Source organism: Sminthopsis crassicaudata, chromosome 4, assembly GCF_048593235.1.
Source record: "Sminthopsis crassicaudata isolate SCR6 chromosome 4, ASM4859323v1, whole genome shotgun sequence".
Lineage (NCBI taxonomy): Eukaryota > Metazoa > Chordata > Mammalia > Dasyuromorphia > Dasyuridae > Sminthopsis > Sminthopsis crassicaudata.
In genome coordinates, this window is record NC_133620.1 from 358,406,901 (window position 1) to 358,426,385 (window position 19,485).

The following is a 19,485-nucleotide window of genomic DNA, read 5'->3' on the forward strand; positions in this document are numbered from 1 at the left end:
GTAACTTATTGTTAGCTGTAACCCAATAAGTATCCTTTCCCTTCTAGAATATCATATTCCAAGTTTACCACTCCTTTATAGTTATGGACATTAAATTATATATGATCTTTTTTTGTGGCTCCTCAGTACTTGAAATCTTTCTTTTTGACTTGTTTTGTTTGCAGTATTTTTTTTTTTGACTTGGAAACTTTGGATTTTCACTGTGGTGTTTCAGGGTGTTTTCCTTTGAGAAATTTTCACAGTAATGACTAGCAAATTCTTTCTATTTCTATTTCTACTTTGCTGTCTAGTATTGAAAATTTTGTACGATTTTCTTTTAAGAATTCTTACAATTATCAGTTCCAATAGAGCAGTAATGAATTGAACCAGCTACACCCAGCAAAAGAACTCTGGGAGATGACTATGAACCTATGAATTCTATGAAATTCCCAATCCCTCTATTTTTTATTTCCTTCACAGGCTAATTATACACTATTTCAAAGTCTGATTCTTTTTGTACAGCAAAATAACTGTATGGACATATATACATATATTGTATTTAACTTATACTTTAACATATTTAACATGTATTGGTCAACCTGCCATCTGAGGGAAGGGGTGGAGGGAAGGAGGGGAAAAGTTGGAACAAAAGGTTTTGCAGTTGTCAGTGCTGAAAAATTACCCATGCATATATCTTGTAAATAAAAAGCTATAATATAAAAAAATTAAATTAAAAAAAAGAATTCTTACGATTTGAGTAGCTAGGTGGTACAGTGGTTAGAGCACCAGCCCTGAAGTCAGGAGGACCTGAGTTCAAATCTGGTCTCAAACACTTAAGACATCCTAGGTGTGTAACCCTGGGCAAGTCACTCAACTCCAATTGCTTTAGAAAAAATAATTCTTGGGGCAGCTAGGTGGCACAGTGGATAGAGCACCAGTCTTGAATTCAGGAGGACCCTAGTTCAAATCTGGTCTCAAACACTTAAGACATCCTAGGTTTGTAACCCTGGGCAAGTCCCAATCCCAATTGCCTCAGCAAAAATAAATAAATAAATAAATAAATATATATATATATATATATATATATATATATATATATATATAGCCTTTTTTAGTGATATAATTTTTAGATAGTCCTATGAATCTTACATTTTCTCACTTCTTGATCTATTTTCTCATTCAATTTTTTTCTTCTAAGATACTTTAGATTTTTTTCTTTAATTTTTTCTTTTAATTTTGTTCTAATGTTTTCTGTTTCCTCTTGGAGCATTTGTCTTCTTTTTGATTCCTTCTAATTTTCAGGGAGTTTATTACTTAGGAAATCAAATGAAAAGATTTCATGACTCTTGAATTAAGCTATTGATTTGCTTTCCAATTCTTCCATAGCTCATTTCTTTTCCATTTTTTCATCAACTGTTCTAATTGTAAATACATACACATATATGTATGTACATATATATGTATATATTTGAACCTCTTTTTTAAATTCTTGCTTTCTCTCTTCTAGAAATTCTTGGTGACTTTGTTGCCAAGCTATTTTATGATCTGAAGACGTTTGGAATTACTCTTTTCTTTTAGGTTTGTTTATTGAGCTTTCTTCCCCCTGTAAATCTGTGAGTGACTGAAGTCAAACAGAGCAAGCTAGATGCAAGAGTTAAAAATCAAAAATATTTTTTCTCTTTTTCTTTTTTTTCCCTAAATTATTTCTGTTTAATTTCAAAGTAAGGGAAACAACTTTCAATAAGGGCACATGTGCTAAAGCTCTGCCCCTAGTTGGAAGTGCTAGCTAAGTACTTATGCCAATATTTATGTCAGTGGCTACATAGTAAACTATAGCCCTGACAATGAAAGATATCAGCAACAATTTGACAAGTTTAATTCATGGCAGTGTTTCAGGACCAGAAGTGGGGTACAGGAGGTATACAGACAAGAGTATAAGTTCAGAGAACACCAGATGCTAGTCAAAGCAGTTCTGAGATTTTGCTGTGACAGATATCATAGGAGGGTGGGTGTAAAAGATTGTTGTTCTGCTAAGCTTAGGGCACAGCCTGCTTGCAGGGTCTTAGCTCTAGAGAATAAAGCATTTTCTAATATGGTGAGGTACTTTTTTGTTGATTCTTCCAATATATTCTTTACTGACACGATATGAGATTAGGTATAGGTTTTTTAGGCTATCTTGGAGAAAGGTCTGTTACTTTCTTGGGGGTAAGGAATATGTGTTATTCTAGGATTTCAGTGACAGACTGAGTATTTACAAGCTTCCAATGTAATCAAAGTAGTCTAATCCACTCAAAGTCTGGTTGCTCAACCCTTACTCTGAACTCTGCAAGTTCCTGACTCTGCTATTCTCTATCCCTATGGTCCAGATAGAAAGCTCTATTGGTTCCAAGAGGCAAAACTGCAAGGTCTCCTTGGGACTTCAATGCTTACCCTAGTAATTCCTCTGCAAGCTAGACTAGGTGCTAGACCTGAAGCCTGATAAGCATTGAATATCTGAGCCATATCATTACTTCTACTGTTGGATCCTGAACTTTCTCTTTTCTCAGTGTACTATATATTAGGTCTCCCTACCTGGGAATGCCACCTCTACATGATTCTCTAGATTTCTCTAGATTTGTGATCCAGAAATAATTAGTGAGTGACAAAGCTGCAGTATATAGTACTTACCCATTTTGAATACCTTGGTATCATTATGATAATGTCCCATAGCGGGTCTTACATTTTTGCACAACCTCTTCCTTTGGAGTAGAGTTGATTCCCTTACAAGTCCTTAGCCTGATCCAGTTCCAATTTCTACAGATCTTATCTGTCTCCCAGTGATGACTGGGTAAGACTAATGAGTTATTATGACTCTTTTGTTTTATTTCCCCATTAGGATTCAGTCTATCACATATCTATTTAGAGGCTTTGTTTTGTTTTTGTTTTTGTTTTTAATTTGGTTGGTTTTTGTTTCTTTTGTTTTGTTTTTTTGGAAAAGAGCTTGCTGAGCTGTTTTGTTTTTAAAACCACTCTCTAATCTTTGTTCAAGGAGTTCCTCCCATGCCTACCCTCTGCCAATGATTTTGAATGAGCCATTCAAATAATTAAATTCCAGCCTAGCTCATAGTGTTGCTTATGTTCACACATGTATAGAATAGGAATGTAAATGTTTGGTCTCTAACTCTTGAGTGAAATCAATCAGTTAAGTTAAAGCTATGTGAAAACAGCACCTGCAACAAACAAAACAAAAATACAACTTGCTGACTTTATATCTATGGAGCAAATCCAAATGAGCCATCCTATAAAAATAGAGAGTAGATGCTTAGCATGTTTTTGCTCTCCCAAATTGGATCTGGAATTAATTCTCATTTTCTTCCTAACATTTACAGATACGTCTAAATTTGAAATTATTTCTCCTATACAGGAATGAAAGCCATTACAATTCTTGCTGGTTCAGCATTGTATTTTTTTTTTTTCTAGTTTTGAGAAGCTATCTAGCTGTGTATAATATTAGATTTTCCACTTTCTGGGTGAAAAGGTAGGAATGCAATACATAGGAAGAAAGGTACAAGAGCCCAAAGATTTAATAGAACCCTCTCTTAGGGAATCATGTGTCTGTATTTTAATGACAGATGTTAGGTTATATGTGTTAATGTAAAAGATTAGAGTTAAAACAAGTGAGAGTCCCAGACTTCACTCAGAGATTGAATTTCCACAGATCTGCTAATAAGCTTGCTGTCTCCTTTGAATGTATACTCTCTACAATGTCCAATTTAAATCTTTCTGTAAATTCTGAATTGGAGGCTTACTTCCCTATGTTTTTAAGAATTTGAACTACTATAATTTTGATTGATTTCCAATTACCAAATGTTTATGGAGGAAAGCACTAAGGGCTAGACTTAGAGCTAGAAGGAATTTTAGATATCATGTAGTCCATCATTTCATGACTTCTTAATAAGTAGTAGTTTCAAGCTTTTTTAACCTAGGTCTCAGATTCCAGATGCAATATCCTTTTTAATATACTATTCCAACATATCAATGAATCTATCATCTCTTTGATAATATGAGGGATATACTTCAATGATGCAGCACACTATTCATCTATGCCTTTGCATATATCTACCTGTAAGATTGTTACAAGAGGCCCAAATATTTTGTTGGGAAACCTTTTTTAAGTTTTTTTTCAAATGACTAGGTTACCAGTAAAGAATCTTGACATTTTACTGTGTAGTTTTTCTCTAACTATACAGGTGGCCCATTTTTCTACTTATACACTTTTTTTTGAAGGCATCCATTTGCTTCCACAGCATTTCTTTTTTTTTTTTTTTTTTTTTTTTTTTTTTTTTAATTAAAGCCTTTTATTTGCAAAACATATGCATGGATAATTTTCCAGCATTGATCCTTGCATAGCTTTGTGTTCCAAATTTTCCCCTTTTTCCCCCTACCCAGTCCCCTAGATGGCAAATAATTCAGTATATGATATACATGTTAAAATATATGTTAAATCAAATAGATGCAAACATATTTGTACACTTATCTTCCTGCACAAGAAAAAGGAAAGAAAATGAGTAAGAAAACAAAATGGAAGTGAACAACAAAAAAGAGTGAGAATGTTATGTTATGATTTACACTCAGTTCCTGCAGTCCTCTCTGTGGGTGCAAGTAGCTTTTTTCATCACAAGATCATTAAAATTGTCCTCAGTCATCTTATTGTTGGAAAGAGTCATGTCCTTCAGAATTGATTGTTGTATAATATTGTTGTTGCCATGTGCAATGATCTCCTTATTCTCTTCATTTCACTTACCATACGTTCATGTAAGTCTCTCTAAGCCTCTTTAAAATCATTCTGCTAACCATTTCTTATGGAATATAGAATATAGAATAATATTTCATAATTACGTATATAATTCCATAATTATTTTATATACCATAACTTATTCAGCCATTCTCCAACTGCTGGGAATCTACTTAATTTTTTGACTCTTAGAGCAAAGGGGAGATTGTCTCAATTTTCCTTTACAAAGAGCTTCACACTCCTTGGGGCTGGAGCTGCCCAGCTTCTTTCCCATTCCTGGGGTGTGTGTTCAATTTCTCCATTTTAGTGGGGTCCAGGGGTTCCCTATTTGCCATCTGTTGTTGCATTGCAAGCTAATCTGCAGATCCATTAGTTTCTGTTCTAAAATAGAATGGGAAATGCTCCTAAAGTTCTGTGACAAGCCTCCAATTAGATTTTTCCAGTATACCAAGGCCTCTTGACCCTGGGTCTCCCTGCACTGCACTGTGCCACATCTTCATTGGCCTGCAAACCACTCCTGCTATCCGATTAAGAGATAGCTTTCCTAAAGTTCTTCCAAAATATCTTCTGTTAGAAATTGGTTACATTCCAAATATTTTGGGGTTCTGTCACTCCAAAACCCAAGACTGATATGATGTTGATATGAGGGAAGTCAGGAAGAGATCAAACAAAGACCTGTTTACTTGCCACCATTTTGGCTCTGCCTTCTGAATTTTGTAAATTTCCAAAGATTATACAGACTATTCTCTTTTATTTCTCAATTTTGGAGCAAGTTTTTCATGTTTTTTAGATTCCATAGCATTACCATTTAGTCTACAACCTAGGAAAAATGTCCACCAACACTACCACTCTATCCCTCATCACTTTTGATTGACTTATATTTTTTCATATATTACTTCACAAAAACTCCAAAGCCATACTTCTCTTTACTAATCACATTCAATTATCTCTTCTTTTATTCATGACAATGTTTTTTTTAAATTTATTTGTTTATTTTAACACACACTTCTATTTTGTTTTATTTTTATAAATATAATATATTTATATTATAATATATAAATATTATAAATATAAATAAATATTTATTTATTTTATATTAAACTATTTAGTTTATTTTAATACACATTGCATTATGAATCATGTTGGGAGAGCAAAATCAAAGCAAAAGGGAAAAATCATAACATATAGAAAAACAGAAAAGAGAAATGAACATAGAATGTATTGGTTTAAATTCATTCTTCTTAGTTCTTCTTCTGGATGCAAATGGTATTTTTTGTCCAAAGATTATTGGGATTGGTTTGAATCACTGAGCCACTGAGAAGAACCAAATCTTTCATAGTTGATCATCACATGTTCTTGCTGTGATTGTATGTAATGTATTCCTGGTTTTGCTTGCTTTGCTTAGCATCAATTCATATAAATCTTTATAAGCCTTTCTAAAATCAGTTTATCCATCATTTTTATAGAAGAATAGTATACCATTACCTTCATATACCACAACTTTGTCATTCTACAATTAGTGGGTATCTACTCATTTTCCAATTCTTTCCAACCACAAAAAGAGCTGCTATAAACATTTTTACACATGTGGGCCTTTTTCACTGCTTTATGATTTCCTTGGAATACAGATCCAGTAATAGCACTGCTGAGACAAAGGATATGGCCATTTTTACATCCCTTAGGGCATACTTCCAGATTGTTCTGCAGAATGCTTGGACCATTTCACAACTCTGCCAACAATGCATTAGTGTCTCAGTTTCCCCATTTCCCCTCCAACATTTATCACTGTCTTTTCCTGTCATCTTAGCCAAACTGAGAGGTGTAAAGTGATGTCTCAGAGTTGTTTTAATTTGCATTTCTCTAATCAATTGTGATTTGGAGCATTTTTCCATATGATTAGAGATGGCTTTAATTTCATCATATGAATATTGTCTGCTTCTATCCTTTGACCATTTATTACTTGGAGAAAGACTTGTATTCTAATAAATTTGACACAGTTCTTTTTATGTATTAGAAATGAGGCTTTATCAGAAACACTGGCTATAAAGATTTTTTCACAGCTTTGTGGTTCCCTTTTAACCTTGATTCTGTTGGTTTTCTTTGTGTAAAAGGTTTTTAGTTTAATGTAACCAAAGTTATCCATTTTACTTTTCATAATGTTCTCTACTTCTTCTTTGGTGATAAAGTCCTCCCTTCTCCAAACATCTGATAGGTAAATTATCTCAGAACTTAGCAAAAAAACTCACTATATAATAAGTTCTTAATAAGTCATTTCAACTTTTATATTGATTGTTCAACATCGTAAGTTGTCCATCTCACTTCATAGCATTACTTTAGGATATATACATTCCACACACATTGTGGATAGTTAAGACAAAAAGCTTTGAATATTTAGAAGGCTCTACTGCAGTCATCACAATGAAATGATTGCTTAAATGCTAAGAACCACTTTGATGATGCTATAAGAATCTAAGAGAAAGAGATGGGCAAATTCAACATGATAGAATATATACAGCAACAAAACTGAACTCTTTCAAAATTCTCCTCCAGGAAAGGGACTCACATGTGCAAAAATATTTGTGGCAGCCTTTTTTGTTGTGGCAAGAAATTGGAAACTGAGTGGATGCCCATCAGTTGGAAAATGGGAAATAAATTATGGTATATGAATGCTATGGAATACTATTGTTCTGTAAGAAATGACCAGCAGGATGATTTCAGAGAGGTTTGGAGAGAGCAACATGAACTGATCCTAAGTGAAATGAGCAGAACCAGGAGGTCATTCATTATACATGGCAGGAACAAGACTATAAGATGATGAATTCTGATGGATATGGCTCTCTTCAACATTGAGATAATTCAAACCAGTTCCACTTGTTCAGTGATGAAGAAAGCCATCTACACCCAGAGAGAGAACCATGGGAACAAAATGTGGAACACAACATAGCATTCTCAATCCCTCTGTTGTTATCTGCTTGTATTTTATTTTCTTTCTCAGTTTTTCTTTTTCTTCCTTCTTGATATGATTTTTCTTGTGAAACAAGATAACTGTATAAATATGTATACATATATTGGATCTAACATATTTAACATGTATTGGACTACCTGTAATCTGGGGAAGGGGTGGGGAAGAAGGAAGGGAATATTTTGAAAAAAGAAAAAAAAGGCTTTGCAAAGGTCAGGTTTGGAAAAATTACCCATGCATATACTTTGTAAATAAAAAGCTTTAATAAAAAAAAAAAAAGAAAAGACTACTGAAAATAAATTATTCTCCAAAAACTTTAAAATAACTCTTCACATCAAATTTTGGATCAATAGAGTCAACAAAAGGTCAGGAAAAAATTATTTTCCAGCCCAAAACAAATTACAAGATCATCAAGTGAGGTCTTTGATACCTGGATAATGTTCCACCTGGAGCAGTGTAAAGCAGCCTTGAGAATGGCAGCAACAATAGATTTATGAGCTCTTAGCCTAAAATCAGGAATGTAGTCAGGCAGCTGGTCAGAAAAAAAAATTACAAGGAACATTCTGCTGATCCTTGGTATGTCTAGCACTTGCTGGCAACTTCATTGTCCATACTCAATTCTGAGTTGTAGTTTTCAGATATAGAAGAGTTATTGTGGTTGGTCACAGAGAGCAGAGCACCTAATCACAGTTAAAAGGCAGAAAGAAGCACCAGCACTTGTGGCCATAGGAGATTAAGAAATCTGGTAATAAGAGCCAAGAGGATCACTAGTGCTTGTGACTGCATGAGAATAAAGCTCTTCCTAGAATAAGACTAGAGCATATATCAAGAGAATAGTGACAATATATCTTCCTATATCATTATGTTGAAAGCTTCAAAAACTTTATACTCCCTGAACTACCTCTGAAAACAGCACCACAGAAAAGCCTGAAATTTGGGACCAAAGCACTGGACAAACTGAAATCAACCAACATAAAACTCAGAGTCAAGAAATAGTCTGGGGAAATGAGCAAACAATATAAAACAGACAAAAAAAATTGCCCATAAAATCTATTAGGATGGCAGGGAGACAAAAACATAAACGCAGAAGACAAACAATTTGGAAACAATATCAAATAATGTCTGAGTGAAAAATGATAATTGAACCAAACCTAACTGGAATTTCTGGAAGAGTTAAAGAAAAAAGTAAGAATGATATAAGAAAAATTGATAAAATAAATGAGAATGATTAGAGAAAATTAGGAAAAGAAAATTAATAGCTTGGTAAAAGATGCATCAAAATGTTGAAGAAAATGACAACTTAAAAGTCGAATTGGCCTAAAAGTAATAGAGAAGCACAAAAATTCACAGAACAAAAGAATTCCTTAAAAAGCAGGATAAGGCTAAATGGCAAATACTTTCTTAAGACCTAGAAATAGAGAAATGGAAACTGATGACTCTAGGAGATATCAAGAAACAATAAAAGTCAAAAAATTAAATAGGAAAATATGAAATATTTCACTGGGAAAAAATGACCTACCCAAGAAATTGAAGACAGAAAATTTAAGAATCATGAGATTATCTAAAATCCATGATTTAAAAAAAAGAAGGTAGACATCATATTTCAAGAAATTATGATCCAGAGGATAATAGTTTAGATCCAGAGGGTAAAGTAGAAATTAAAAGAAACTACTAATAATTTCTTGGAAGAGATCACAAAATGAAAACTCACAGGATTATTATTGGCAAGTTCTAATGTTCTTAGCACAAGGAGAAAATATTGTAAGCAGACACAAATAATCAATTCAAATATAATGGATTTATTTTTTTTATTAATTTTATAATTATAACTATTTTTTGACAGTACATATGCATAGATAATTTTTACAACATTATCCCTTGTACTCCCTTCTGTTCCGAATTTTTCCCCTCCTTCCACCCCCTCCCCTAGATGGCAGGCATTCCCATACATATTAAATATCTTATAGTATATCCTAGGTACAATATATGTGTGCAGAATCGAATTTTGTTGTTGTTGTTGTTGCAAAGGAAGAATTGTATTTGGAAGGTAAAAATAATCTGGGAAGAAAAACAAAAACAAAAACAAAAAAAATGCTCACAGTTTACACTCATTTCCCAGTGTTCCTTTAGCTGATTCTGTCCATCATTGATCAGTTGGAATTGGATTAGCTCTTCTCTATGTTGAAGATATGCACTTCCATCAGAATACATCCTCATACAGTATCATTGTTGAAGTGTATAATGATCTCCTAATTCTGCTCATTTCACTCAGCATCAGTTGATGTAAGTCTCTCCAAGCCTCTCTGTATTCCTCCTGTTGGTCATTTCTTACACAACAATAATATTCCATAACATTCATATACCAAAACTTACCCAACCATTCTCCAATTGATGGACATCCATTCCAAATATAATGGATTTCACAAAGCAAAGGATCTAAAAGTAAAACAAAGAATAATGCATCTAGAAAAAATTGAATTAACTCTTTCAGGGGCGGGGGTTAAGGTATTTAATGAAACAGAACATTTCAAGAATTTCTGATAAAAATGGCTGAAAAGATGACATTCAAATGAAAGTTTCAAGCAAAACATACAAAAGTAAACTTAAAAGGGTAATCATAAGGGACTAATAAAGTTAAATTGCTTATTTCCAGTAAGAGAGGATATGAATACATGTTAATGCTTAAGAACTTATCACTATTAAGGTAATTAGGAATTTTTATAGACAGAGGGCATAAGTGTGAATTGATTATATTGGAATAATCTCCAAAAGAAAAAAGAAAAAAAGGAAAGGATGAGGAAGGGAGACATACTAGAAGGAAGAGGAAGATAGAATAAGGAAAATTTTCTCATATAAAAGAACACAAGGAAGAGAGATTTCATTTAGGAAGGGAAAATATAAAGTAGGGTAGCAGGAAATTGTTGAACCTCTCATTAGAATTGGTTCAAATATGGAAGACTATCTATCCATCCATCCATTTATCTATCTATCTATCATCAACATACACACACACACACATATTGTGTTGGTATAGAAATCTATCTTTCCCAATTGAGAAATTGGAGGGGAAGGGAATAAAGTATATGAGGGAAAAGGATTACAAAGAGGGAAGCTATGGTCAAAAGTAAAACAAACTTTTGAAGCTGGACAGGATAAAAAGAAAGAAAGATAAACAGAAGAAAATAGTATGTAGGAAAATGAACAGTTAATAAGCATAACTGTGAAATTGAATGAGACAAGTTCACTTGTAAAATGAATGCTGATAGCAGAATGGATTAGGAACCAGAATTCAACACTATGTTATTTATAAGAAACATATTTAATTCAGAAAGACAAACACAGAGTTCAAATAAAGTACTAGAGCAGAATTTATCATCCTCCAGTTGAAGTTAAAAAAAAAAATCAGTGGTAGTAATTGTGATCTCAGCCAATGGGGGGGAAAAAAAAAGAAAATATATCTCATTAAAAGTGATAATTAGAGAAACTGTATTTTGTTTAAAGGCACTAAGAATAATGAAGTAGTATCAAAAAACTTTACAAGTTTCTCTGATAAAGCCCTCATTTCTCAAATATGTAGGAAACTGAGTAAAATTTATAAAAATGAAAATCATTCCCTAATTGATAAATAAAGGGGTGAAAATCCAATCTTTAGAAGAAGAAACAAAAATTATCCTTAGTCATATTCTTACAAAGGAATTCTAAATCATTGCTCATTAATGAAATGTAAATTAAAGGAATCTCAAAGCATCACCTCCTACCTATCAGAAATAACAAATGCTGGAAGGGACGAGGGTAATTAGTAATAAACTAATAAACTTTGGTGTAGTTTTGAACTAGTTCAACCATTAAGAACAATATAAAGCTATACCTAAATATTATAAAACTGTTCATGATCTCTGATTCAACAATTCCACTATCCCAACAATTTGAGAGGGAAAGGAAAAGCTTTTATGTGGAAAACATATTTATGGCAAATGTTTTTGTGCTGGCAAAGATTTGAAAGTGAAGAGTTGGTTATCAACTGGGCAATGGGTCAAACAGTTGTGGCATATGTTTGTAATTGAATACAATTAAAAACTGACAAGGTGGTGATTTCAGGAAGAAAAAACTTCCCCCAAAAAAAACTTGAAAGAATTTTCAGGAGCCAAGATGGCAAACTAAGCATTAATTCACCATTATTCTCCCACTTTCACTTCCAAACAACTATAAAATACCACCCAAAACAAATTCTGGAGCAGTAGAACCAGAAAAAAATCGAGTAAAACACTCTCTTAGTGAACAAAACTTGAAAAATTGGCAAGAAAAATCTGGTTCACTTGGGTAAAAGGGGAACATAATCCACAACTGTAAGTGCGCCATCAAACCAGCAGCAAGCACCACCTTAGCAAACCTGCAAAAAATTCTGATTCCTAGTTCATTGGATCAGGCAAACATTAACACTAAGACCTTCCACATGACTCAGAATAGCCAGAGAAATGGTCAGACTCCATCCCAGAGAACCACCATATGTTTTAGTATAGCTCAGGACAAACAGACTATACATGTTGGGACTAGAACAACATGTTCTTAAATGTAGTCCCAGGAAAAAGCAGACAAAAATCACTCACCACAGAACATGCAAGACTTCAATACTAGGAGCTTGGTTCAATTCCTGATAAACTTACGAATCCTAATGGCTTCCAGAAGCATCAAGAACTTCTAACCTGATCTCCTCAGTGCAACCCCAGACATGAGAATTCCTTGTGAGGCTTAGGGAAAGATCAATGCGACACTAAGCAAACAGCCAGAGTCTATAACCTTTGGCAGAAGAAGCCTGAGTTAGTGCCACTTTCACTCCACAAACAGAATTCAAATTAAAAAAAAAAAGAAAGAAAAAGACCAATAAAATAGATGAGCTAATAACAAAAATAATCTCCTCATAGAAAATGTATTGTGATGACAGGGAATATCAAGACATAAACATAAAACATAAAAAGAGTTCAACAACGTCAAAGCATCTATTGGCAAAACCACAAAGAAAAGTGGGAAGTGATCTCAAGCCCAGGAAGAAATTATAAGGAGCTCAAAAAGGAGCTTAAAATCATAGAGAAGAAAAACTGGGAAAAGAAATAAGAGTGATGGAAGAGAATTAGGAAAAAAGAGTCAACAATTTGAAAAAGGAAAACAATTGCCTAAAAAGTTGAAGTGGTCAAATAGAAAAGGAGATATAAAATTCCACAGAAGAAAACAATTCCTTAAAAAAGTACAGTTTGTCAAATGTAAAAAGAAGTACAAAAGCTAAGGAAAATAATCATATAAAAGCTAGAATTGGCTGAGTGAAAGTTAGTTACTTGGTACAACTAGGTGGCACAGTGAATAGAGTACCCGCCCTGAAGTCAGGAGGGCCTGAGTTCAAATCTGAACTCAGACACTTAACACTTCCTAGCGGTGTGACTCTGGGCAATTATTTAACCTCAATTTCCTCAGGAAAAAAAAAATTCAGGGGTAGCAATACTGATCTCAGATAAAGCAAAAGCAAAAAACATATCTAATTAAAGAATATAAGAAAGAAGTATGCCTTATTCAAAGGCACCATAAACAATGAAGAAATATCAGTGCTAATTATATATTCATCAAGTGGTATATCATTCAAATTTTTAAAGGATAAATGAGTTACAGGTTCAGGAACAAGCAAGAGATAGAGAGCATCACAAAGCATAAAGATAATTTGGCTTCTATAAGATTGAAAAGCTAGCATTTATGAGACTTTGATTTGTCAAACATTTTCTATATATTATCCATATATTTCATATATTGATTCCTACAAAAAGGCCTGCAACATTTGAACACATTGATTCTCAAATAATGGAATTTACTGGCATTTTCTTGATTGATGGATGATTGAATTGATGGATAACTGGATTTATCCTTGTAAACTAATTTATAAAGGAGATTCTTGTATCAGGTAAGGAATTAATCTAAATTATCTTTAGATTCTTTTCATCAGGAATCCTAGTACCTCCCACTTAAAAAAATAACTGCATAAGCATGTTTTCCAGTGATATTTGTAAACAATGAAAAAATTTGTGATAGAAAATGATGTTTATGTCAAGAAAGATCTTAAGGTATATGTAAACTTTATTTTCTAGGATGACCTCACTATGGTTTTCAGCTAAGTGAATGAACATTACTAGTACTCTGATAGAGTATGATGACATCACTTGCTAACTCTTTTTTGTGAAACAAATCATCACATGATCCCAACTATGTTTCCCTTCTGCTAATTTCCTGATTTTGTTTTAAGTAGAGGCTGCTCCTTGAATATGGTCCTATTTCTCCTGAGTCACATTATGTTTTCTCATTTTCTTCTTTAGCTCTATTATCTTCATGGATTTCCAACTTTGATTTAAGGACTGTTTAGAAGGTTACTATTTTGAATTGTGGAATGGGCATATGAACTGTTTTCTTTTCCCCACTTCTTCTAAGATAGATTGATCCTTATCCAAACTATTAATACACTGATTTCTAGATCTAACCTTTAATGTATATAACCTGTAATGTATATTGCAGACAAACTTCTCCTTCCCCAAGTGGATCCAGGCATATCTCAGAAGGATGGAAATCTGTACAATTAACTTTTCCATATGTAATAGTGTCCTGGGAAAAATAGTTCATGAGGCATGAGTCTAAGTAATATTGATTTGTAAAATTTGGTCTTTGTCTCTCTGGTATCAAGCATAGTAATTTATGCACTTAAAGTAGATACTTAAAAATGTGTTGGCTATCCTCTTTTAAAAAAATAAGATCTTGTTATGGAAATGCTTGTTTTATTCATTGATTAAAAATTAAATAAGTAAAATTAACAAAAGAAAATCATATGGCTATAATTATCTATAGAGAAAACAGTGTGGAACCACAAGTGAGGAGACACATTTTAGTTTTTCTGTGTCACTGTCTAGTTGTGTATGAAACGATGTCTTTGCACTGCTAACTTTTTCCTGGTCAAAGTTAGAGAACTGGAGAAAATATTCTCCAAAAGTTCTTTTAAATCTAGAATTCTCTGTCTCTGAAACTAATTTTTATCATGAAGGAAAACTCTTTTTATTATGGGAGCATACTTGATAATGAAAATTAAAACAGAAAGTTGGTGAGTACATGGAATGAGAAGTAAAGCCAGGTGGTTCTGTCAGCTGGTTCAGGCTTTCTTTTATGCCAAACAATTTTGGAGACAAACGATTCTCTCTTATTGCATTTCTAACTGCCAACTATACAAAATCTTGCTGGCATTGCAAAATCAATATGAAAGGCATGTGGTATAATAAGAGAAAATACTAGCTTTGATACTAGGATATCTGAATTCTGTGTCTTTGTTTGAAGTTAACAAACTTTATCATCTCCAGGAAGTCAGTCCAGAATTCCCTCCACCTCTGAAATTTTATGATCCAAAACAAAATTTGTCATTTTCTTGCCTCACGTCCCTACCAACCGTTTGTTAAAGATGCCACTCTTCTCTCAGGCAGGCACTCATCATAGAAACTCAAAAGTCATCTTTGTCAGCCTTCTCTTCCTTACTCCTCAAATCCAATCAATAAGCATTGTCTAGTGATTCCATTTTACAGCATTTCTTAGCTCAACTATTCCATTCTTACTTTTACTTTTCTATGATTGTTCATTAAACCTCTTCCTATCTACTGCAATAGTCTCAATTTTATTTGCTCTTCAGTTTCTTAACTATTTTCATCTATTCAACATAAAATAATAAAAACTGTAAGGGTAATTTTCTTGAATAACTACTATAATTATATCATGTCCTGTATCCAAAATCTTCATCGACTCCTAAATCAGACAAAAATTTCTTAACTTTACATTCAAACTATTCCACAATATGGATCCAAGATACTTTTCTATAATAATTGTTCATTTACATATTTACTTACTTGATTTCTTAACATCCCAGAAATGTCTTAACCACAGATCTGAATTTATTACTTCCCTACACAATAAATTCCATTGTTTCAAATAGACAATTCTGTTGTCTATAGGATCGAATATAATCTCTCATAATCTTGCCAGAAAATATATTTATATATTTACTTTATTCCTTTACTGAATTCTCTGATGCAGCCTAACTGATTTTCTTTCTCTTCTTCATATATGAAAGTCCATTTCTCATCTGTCTTTTCTCTGACTAAATTGTTTCCTAACCTCCACTACTTTCAATAACTTGTCTCCTTCAAAACTCATTTCCTGTGATATCTTCCACATGAAGCCTTTCCTGATTGCAACAGCAGCTAGGGTCTCCTCCCAATATCTTGCATTTATTTTGTATGTGTGTTTTGTTATAAGGATCAGGATTTGATTTATGTCACTACCACCACCACCACCCATACACACACACACACACACACACACACACACACACACACACAGTAAGGCTTCCAGAACATGAGTGGCTATATATAGTCTTAAGGATTATAGTTGTACTCCTACCAGGGGTGAGTAACTTTTTGCGTGTGTGTGTGTGCTGAGGGATATATATACATAATATCATTTGTGGGCCATAAAAAAATATCAACTTCTAAAATTCAAGTAATGGGAAATTGTTGTACCTAGCTTTCAGCTATATGTGCAAAAGTTTTCATGTTCACTGTATAGCCTCCAGGTGGGATGTTCTTCTACCCATGCAGAGGAAGTTGGATTTTTCTAATGCTTTTGGTTGATTTCCCTTTTTACTATACTTCTTTCAATACAAACTACTAGTGACTAGTATTAGTATAATTGTATAGGATAGGATTCCTTCCTTTCCTAGTTTTATAATTTATGTAATATTACAGTTGGATTATAAAACCATCTGGTCCCTGGTTTCTCTATCCATTGGAAAGTATGGCTTGTTCAATTTCTTTTTCTCTGAAAATGGATCATTTAACCTTTTTATTTCTTTTTCTGTGAGTATGGACAGTTTATATTTTTGTTAATATTTATCCATATCATTTAAGTTTCAACTTTACTGGCAGATAGTTGGCAAATTATTCTCTAATTATTTCTTTTATTTCTTTCTCATATATTGTGAATTCTTTTCATTTTTGCTTCTTAAAAATAGCTAAGGTAAATATATAGACAATTGACTCAAATTTATAAGAATACAAGCCATTCTCCAACTGATAAACTGTCAAAGAATATGAACAGATAATTTTCAGATGAAGAAATTGAAACCATTTCTAGTCATATGAAAAAATTCTCTAAATAATTATTGATCAGAGAAATGCAAATTAAGACAACTCTTAGGTACTATTATATATTTCTCAGATTGGCTCAGATGACAGGAAAAGATAATGATAAATATTGGAGGGAATGTGGGAAAACTGGGGTGCTAAAACATTGTTGGTAGAGTTGTGAACTGATCTAACCATTCTGGAGTACAATATAAAGCTATGCCCAAAGGGCTATCAAATTGTGCATATCCTTTATTCCAGATCTGTTTTTACTGGGCTTGTATTCCAAAGAGATCATTAAAAAAAAAAAGGGGGCACACATGTGGCAAAAATGTTTGTAACAGCCCTTTTTGTAATGGCAAAGAACTGGAAATTGAGTATATATTCATCAGTTGGGGAATGGCTGAATAAGTTGTGGTATATGAATGTTATGAAATATGATTTTTCTATAAGAAATGATCAGCAGGATGATTTTAGAAAGTCCTGAAGAGATTTACATGAACTGATGATGAGTGAAATGAGTAGAGCAAAGAGAACATTATACAGAGCAACAAAAGATTATGCAATGATCAATTCTGATGGATATGACTCTTTTCAGCAATAAGGTGATTCAGCCCAGTTTCATTAGACTTATGATGGAGAGAGCTGTTTGTACCCAGTGAGAAGACTGTGGGGAGTGAATATGTATCACAATAGGGTATTGTTTGCTTCATTTTTATTTTCTTTCTTCTTTTTTTTTTCCCTTTTTGATCTGATTTTTCTTGTGTGGGATTGATAAATGTGGAAATATGCATAGAAGAATTGCACATGTTTAACATATATTGGATTACTTGCTGTCTGGATAGGGAGTGATAGGAAGGGAGGAAGAAAAAATTGGGGACATAAGGTTTTGCAAGGTTGAATATTGAACTATGCATATATTTTGAAAATAAAAACAAAAAAAGAATAAAAATAGCTATAAACCCTCATTATTTTTTTAAAAAATAATTTTATAAGTTTATTTTGATTTTATTAAACTCTTCTTTCAATTTCCTAATTTCCATTTTGGTGTTTATTTAAAATTTTGATTTATTATTTGTCAAATATTGTTGTTTTTTAACATGCATACCCATTTCCTTGATTTCTGATTTCTTTGGTTAATGCAAGTATGTAGACACATAAGCTTTCCATTCAGATATGCTTTGGCTGCATCCCAAAAAATCTGGTAAGTTATCTCATTGTCATTATTTTTTAAAGAAATTATCTATTGGTTCTACATTTTTTAAACTTTTCAATATTTATTTTTGTAATATTTTGAGTTTCAAATTTTTCTTCTCTTCCTTTCCCTCCTCCCCAAGACAGCAGGTAATCTGATAAGAGTCTTACATGTACAATCGCATTAAGCATATTTCCACATTAGTCATGTTGTGAAAGAAGATTCAGAACAAAAAGGGAAAACCATGAGAAAGAAAAAATAAATGAAAATAGTATGATTTGATCTACATTAAGACTCCATGGTTTTTCCTCTGTATGTAAATAGAATTTTCCATTATGAGTTCTTTGGATCATTGTATTGCTGAAAAGAACTGCTTATTATACAACATTGCACAATGTTGCTATTACTGTGTACAATGTTCTATTTCCACTTAATTTACTCAATATTAGTTCATTTAAGTCTTTTCAGGATTTTCTGAAATCTGCTTTTTCATAATTTTTTTTAGCTTTTTATATTTAAAATACATGCATGTATAGTTTTTAACATTCACCCTTGCAAAAATTTGTGTCCCAAATTTTTTTTTCTCTCCCTTTTCTTATCCCCTCCCTTAGATAGTAAGTATTCCAATAAATGTTAAACATATGCAATTCATATATGTATGTATATATATATATATATATATATATATATTTCCACAATTATCATGCTACGCAAGAAAAATCAGATCAAAAAAGGAAAAAAAAAAAGAAAGATAAAAATCAAGCAAACAACTTCAAAAAAAGATGAAAAAAAATATATTATGATCCACATTCAGTCCCAACAGTCCTTTTTCTAGATGCTGATAGCTCTCTCCATCACAAGTCTATTGGAATTGGCCTAAATCACTTCATTGTTGAAAAGAGCTAAATCTATCAGAATTGATCTTCATATAATCTTGTTATTGCTGTATACAATCTTCTCTTGATTCTATTCACTTCACTTGGCATCTGTTCACTAATCAGCATCATTATCTGTTTTGTTTTGTTTTATTTTATTTATTTTTTTTGCCTCACACTTTTTTCAGGATTGAGTTATCACCAATTAATTGTAATCTTTTCTTCTACAGTAACTTTTAAAATAAAATTTAAAAAAAATTATTGCATTGTCATCAGTCCATAAGTTTAATGCTTCTGTTTTTTTTTTTCTTTTCATTTTAGGCTTTTAATGTTTTGTTTGTTTGTTTGTTTATTTCTTTAGTAAACAATAAGGGTTAAATGACTTTTCCAGGATGACACAGCAAGTAAGCATCTGAAATCCGATTTGAACTTAGGCCTTCCTAAATCCAGAACCATTCCTCTATTCACTGTACCACTTATAACCTCTGTAAGTGATCATTTTTGTAAAG